Here is a 6,739-nt window from a genome sequence, read left to right on the forward strand (position 1 = left end):
ACAAGGGGATTTGGAGCTTTGCAGCTTATGTCCTGATTTTCCTGCAGTTCTCAGTTTCTTGAATGAGGGATTAGGATTCCAAAGGGTCGAAGGGATAGTCTTACTTTCAGTCCAATCAATACAGGGTCTTGATTTTTTTTATTTATTTTTTTTGGCATGAAAAGGTTGTTGTATATCTAACATATGTACGGGAATTGACAATATTGACAATAGACCCCAGCCCTTAAAAAGTTATTCCTTCTCAGGGTCCACTGGTGGAACGGTTGAGGAACCCCTGTTTATCAGCTCTCTTGAAGGGCTTCGTCAATTATGAAAAGGAGACGAAAGTGATGGTTTTATATTCCTACAGTGTAATGGTTGTTAAAATTCTCAGCCCTGGACCCACAGTAAATTACGCTAAGTCTCACGAGGGCTTATTAAACCACGTTAGAAATCCGGTCATTTGTCGACCCACCAGGCACAGAGAGAGCTCATTCGGATCCAAAATGATAACCAGCCTTAATGTGCCAGTCCGCCGTCTACCGCCAAGGGCTGGGGGCTAAGACTGACATTTCTGTGATGGCTGGCTTCACTGAGTCAGAGGCTGTATTTCCATGTTTCTTTATTGGGTTCCAAGACAGGGTTAAATCTACATTTCATGTAGTTGTTTGTGTGTGTGACCAAACAGACAATAAAGTCATGATGAGAACCTGCCAAATTAGATGGTAATATAACACAAGATCCACAACAGGAATTTGCAGACATTTTGCTGTTGGGAAGAATGATTTCCCTCCGTGGATATAGTCTTGGTGTTGAGGATGTACGCTTGCTAGCTCGCTCACTCTTTATCCTCCAAGCTACAGAAGGTGATCAATTTCTTATACCAAGCTACATGTTACACAGTTTCAGCTCAGCTGGGAGCCTTATAGTTTTATTGAGTTGTCTTCACCTCACAAGGCCACTGCTGCTTTAGAGGAGCTTGATTTTCATCCACACTGATTCCTTATAGATATTCCCTACGTGGACCATTTTTATTTTCTCAACTGAACTCAGGGCAGCAAGTATTAGAAAACAAGAGTCTACAGACATTCTACCAGCTCTGTGAGGCTCTATTTAGGCACAGTATTGCTCTGAGCTAAATAATAAGGTCAGCAGGCTAACAAGCTAATGTTAAGCAGGTTTCACCATCTTTTAGTGTGCAACCAGAAAGTACAGCTGAGGCTGTTGGGATCGTCCTTAGTTTTGCTAGCATTTGGTCATGATTTTTCACAGAAAACTAAAAAATGTCAACTGGTGGTGCTAGAGAGGAGAAAGTCAGAGGATAGTCAATGCAGTATACAATTCCATCCTCTATGAAGAGCATGCATATCTGTCTTGCCAATCCATGGAGTAGTTAGTTGTTGAGATATTTTTGTGTTTGCCAAAGAGGTGGACTGACCAACAGACTGACATACCATCACAAGAACCCCACCGCTATCATGGCTGTAAGTTCATGAAACTCATCAATGGTAGAGTTTAGAATAGAAATAAAAGACGTGGCTCAGAGTCTGTAAAAAAAAGACTGTTTCTAAAAATTCCTCAAAAGTTGACTTTGCAAAGATGCACGGCTTTCATGTGACAGCTTAAAGATACAGTCTACAAAGCAAGAGAAAGTATGCAAGTGGTTCAGTCCCCGCTCTCTCCACTTGTACTTGATGTGTCTGCTTGGCTTTCTCCTCATGCTTTCCTCTGAGAACTGAGCAGATAAAGATGGAGATGGAGATGGAAACGACGTACCTCCTTACCCCACATGCATGGACGCTCACAGAAACACATAAACACACTTTTACACGTGAACATAGGCAGCAACACACTCACTAAAAACCAGATCTGGAGATTTAAGACAAACACCCTGCTCACAGACACGCAATCACATAAAAATTCACATTCACGCTCATGCATGCTTTTGCCCTCGTGCTATTTGTCTACATGCAAAGGCAGGGGAGGGGGCACAGTGCAGTGTATGTGAGCACGAGTGGGCTGATGTGGTTGTGCCCTTACATGCATGAGTAAGACTGTACTGTACATGGCTTCAATACCCTACAGGCCTAGCAATGGGTAGTAACACACTGACACAGTTATCAGACCGGACTAATTTGGTCTGGGTGGGTGTGTGTGTGTGTGTGCATGTGTGTGTGTGTGTGTGTGTGTGTGTGTGTGTGTGTGTGTGTGTGTGTGTGCATGTGTGTGTGTGTGTGTGTGTGTGTGTGTGTGTGTGTGTAGGAGAACCTTGCATGTCATAATGTATGTGTGACCCTTTCATGCATTTAGGTTTGTGGAACCTACACTCTTTCCACACACTGTTCTCCTTCATTGCCCTGTCACCCCTTCTCAAATGTGGATGTATCTGCAAGGACTGTATATGTCACATGAAGAGCCCCGTCCCTTTATATGCTGTCTTATACCTCTACTCCTGTACGTCTTCTCAAATGCGTAAATACCTCTGCTGCCGGGAAAATAAACCGTCAGATGTGTCAGAGTTTTCTGAGCGAGCTCTTGGCAGGTGATCACGCACTCATGCAACCATCTGACCCAGTTTTGGTTAAGATGCTGAGGGATATTATACATTATACACACACAAAATACACACAAACATTTAGCTGTTCTGCAGCATTGCACAGATGCGGTCACAATCAAATTGTACACTTTTTCAAATCTGCAACACATGCACATTTGTACTGTATAGCACTCACAAGTGTTTCACCAAAGCAAATAATCCAGGGAATTATTTAATTTTTTTTTAAAACAGTTGGTCTGGGAGCCTAAATGTAATGAGTAAATTAGAGCGCTGCGGCACTACACTCATCTGTACTCATGACTGTGATGCATTCTATTTCATATCAGCTGCAAGCAGAGGAGACAGAGACAAAGGCTACATCTAAATGTATCTGACTGCGTCTCAGTGTGTCTGACTGTTTCTGAGTATTTTCTAGCCTGGTAGTCATGCTACACTTTATTATTGGTGAGTGATGATCAGGGGTTGATCAGAGCATGAATATGAATATGCACTGATTGATAAAAATGGAACAGCTAAGAAAAAGGCAAAGGAGGAAGGAAAGAAACGCACAAACAACAGAGAAAAGATTGGGGAGGGGGGGACAGGCATGAAGGTTAAGAATGAAAGAGGAATGCAAGGAAAGCAGAGAGAGAAGCAACACAGAGAGAAAAAAGAAAGGATGATAAATAGACTGATACAAAGAGGAAACAAAAGAAGGAATTAATAGATAAATGAATAAAGTAATGAAGAGTGGAGACCCTCATCCAGGGTCAAGAGAAACAGGGAGGCATAGAAGGGGTAATTTAGGAAAAAAGGAAAGGAATGAACAAACAAATGAATAGCACAAGGAAGAATAAAGGAAGGAAGGGAAAAAAAAGTGGGCAAAGGAGGGAATAGAAGAATTTACGGAGCGGGAGGATCAAAAAAAGGAATTAACAAACAAGCCACAAGGACCGAAGAAATGAAATGACAGGAGGAGAATTGAAAGGGTATCAAGTAAGCAAAGAAAAGGAGGCATAAATAAGGGACGGGATTAAGGGATGAATGGATGGCATGGAAGGAACAAAAGAGAGAATGCAATAGACTGGGAGGGATGTACAGAAGGAATGAAGGTGGGAAAGCTAAAAAAGTATGACGGAATAAAGAAAATGAATCCGGGAGGTGAAACAGAAGGAAACAAAAACAAAAGAGAGAGAGGAGGAAATGGATAAAGCACAGGAGGAAAGAAGGTAGTAAGGAAAGCAAAACCGAAAAAGGACTAAATGAAGGGAGTGAAAAGGGTGAAGTGACTTTATGGCTGAAAGACAGAAATAAAAGAGCCGTCACTCCACTGTGACTCCCAGTTGAGCCTATGAATGGATACGCACTGACCTGCATAGCAGCTATTAACACTTTGTCACATCTGTTGCCAACTTGATCCAGTACCAGAGGGGAGGGGGGGGGGGGGGTCATAGTGTCGGCATGTATGATAGACAGAAAGACAGACAGCTATTGAGAAAGACAGAAGAGGAAAATAAGAATACAGCTGTACCATGAGCCAATCGTGTGTGTGTGTACATATGTCAGTGACAGTAGGTGTGCAATGATGCGGCCTCATAATGAGGCCCGAGACATCGGTTCACACACATTTCCTTTGCATGACCCTCATTATCCCCCTGTGGATTTACAGCAGCAGACTGATGCGCATTTGTGTGCATATTCAAACGGACAGCCAGATTAAAAGAACGGTATTGAGAGAAAAAAAAGGGATTCAGACTGAGAACCAAGCACTGATCTTTCATTATTCATGTCTGCTTCAGTGGCGGTGTTCTGCCGCCGTGGAGAGAGGAGAGTAAAAAGTAAAAACAGGAGGAAGGAGAGAAGGGAAAGAGAATGACTAGATGACACACATTAGACAGAGACAATGTAAAAAAAAAGGGGGTTCGAGAGAAACGTTGTCTTTTGACGCACTCCCGTGAAACAGCTCATTACAAACCAGAGCAACAAAAGAAAAGTGCAAAAATGCTCCAACTCCCCCCCACACACACACACTCCCACACGCACACAGGCATGACAGCATACAAAACAATCTGCAGGAGCCCACAGAGTCATAATTGACATTCTAAAGCACAGTGAGAGACAGAGATGGAGTTAGGTAGACAGATAAAGCAAAAAGAGAAACATGTTGGCATTTTTCTGGCCCAGCGCACTGAGGAGGAAACTCTTTCTACTCCTTTCCCCCCCTAGGCCTCAATCTGCCTTTCAGCTCCCTTCCCTCCCTCAATACTTGAGTTTCTTCCTCACCCTCTCTTATCCATTCACTTTCTCCGCACCCCTCCCCTGCTGTGGATTTACACCCGCCTCCTCCAAATTCCACTCAGTTATTTTCATGTTGGGTAATTTCTGATTCTGTTGATGTTTATTCATGACCGAGGTTCTGAGAGAGAGATAAGAAGCCAAGTGCTGAGCTGGCCTCGAGGGGGTTGGGAGGGCATGTGCATAAACACTACTGGAGCATACAAGTACATGTTTGCACTCACATCTGAAGACACACGCACACGCACACACACACACACACACACACACACACACACACATACACACGCTAACCCTCCCAAAAAAACAACAACACCATTTTGGGTTTCTCAGTTTTCTACAAACTGAGGTGTTTGGCTCATGAAGCATCGCTATTGTTATCATATTGAGACTCAGCCCGGGTAAATCCCTTTCCTGTTCCTGTTTGTCAAGGAGAAAATCATTTTTCCTTTTTCGAGATGTCAGTGCCTAAACATGTCTGACCCTCATCTGTCAGCAGTGTTTATCATGATGTCATGACACACACACACACACAAACACACGCACACACACCAAAAGGGAGGCTGTGTTTCTTTTCCAAACCCACCCCCTCCTGTAAGTGTAGTTGTATTTGTATGTTGCCTACTTGGTGATGTTGTTTATGCATGCATGCATGAGTGTGTAGACAGATTTGCAGTTCAAATGGCCTGGGGGGGGATGTGCTGTGCTGAAAATGAGGAGTTGGTTAACGTCCTTCTTATTCTCCCTCACCAAAATATACTCACTTTCCTACTGCCACCTTTCCATAAGTCCCAAGAAAAAATACACGACAAACTGATCACTTTGCGAGTCTCTCTTCTTCTGCAGCTTTTCCGCTATTCCAAATTCTTCTGGGAAGCCAGAGACGGAGTCTGAGCTGGTGTTTGGCATGCCAGTTCTCTCCCTAAGATAACTATAGCCATAGTCAGTCACACATGCAGGTTTTAATCTAGTTTCATAGAGTTCCACAGAGTCTAGGGTGACTGTGTCAAAGGATTATAACACGTTTTTAAATAAGTCACCCTATCGGTCTTCTTTTCTCTACAGGGATGACAAGGATGTACGTATTAACTCCCCATGCCCCCCATGTTAACAGCTCCTGCTACACTATTTTGAGAACTAACAATCCAGCATGCATTGATTTGGTGATTTGCAGGTAAAAGACATCTGAACTGAGCTGTTGTATCAGATCCAAGTAACCTGGATGCCTAAAATAACTTTTACTTTTCATCACTTTTAGTCCAGTTTTAATGTAGATGTCTTTTCACCTGCAAATCACCGTTGCTTATTGGTAGTTGATCTCTGTAAACAATTCTTATAGGCTATATGTACCTCAGACTAGATACATTTGTAATATTTGCAGAGACAAACCTGCAACATCAACCATATGAAATTAATATTTCATTTTTATGACAAAACCCCTTATGATAAAAATCACTAACACACATTTGTGACATCATGTTAGTTGTATCTCTTACAGGAAGTGTCCAGTTTATAAGGGAAATCTAAAACTGATGTAATCTAATACAACAATCCTACAATAAATCCTACCTTCGTGACATTTTATACATGTAAGAAAGTCCTCTCGGATGTTAAAAATTAAAACTATTTCTTGGTCTGCCCATCACCTGGGAACATGTCTAGAACACGAGCACCACCTGCTGGATGTTGAGTGCAGGTGCAACATATTTTGGTTGGATGCAGATGTGACAGAATAATTTGGGTCAGACAATAGTAGGCGGCTCCCAAATAGTTGAAATGTGTTTTCTTTTCTTTTTATCACGGTCATTCATTTAGTGTATTCCTGACTCAATAAATTAAATAAAAAATCCGATTTAATAATCGAATAAGCCTCGCTCCAGATCACTGCTTCGGGCTGTAAAGCCATTCGCCCTTAGAGCCCGAGGTTAT

Source organism: Cebidichthys violaceus, unplaced genomic scaffold, assembly GCF_023349555.1.
Source record: "Cebidichthys violaceus isolate CVI_PGR_0920_01 unplaced genomic scaffold, fCebVio1.0.p SCAF_28, whole genome shotgun sequence".
In the NCBI taxonomy this organism is placed as follows: domain Eukaryota; kingdom Metazoa; phylum Chordata; class Actinopteri; order Perciformes; family Stichaeidae; genus Cebidichthys; species Cebidichthys violaceus.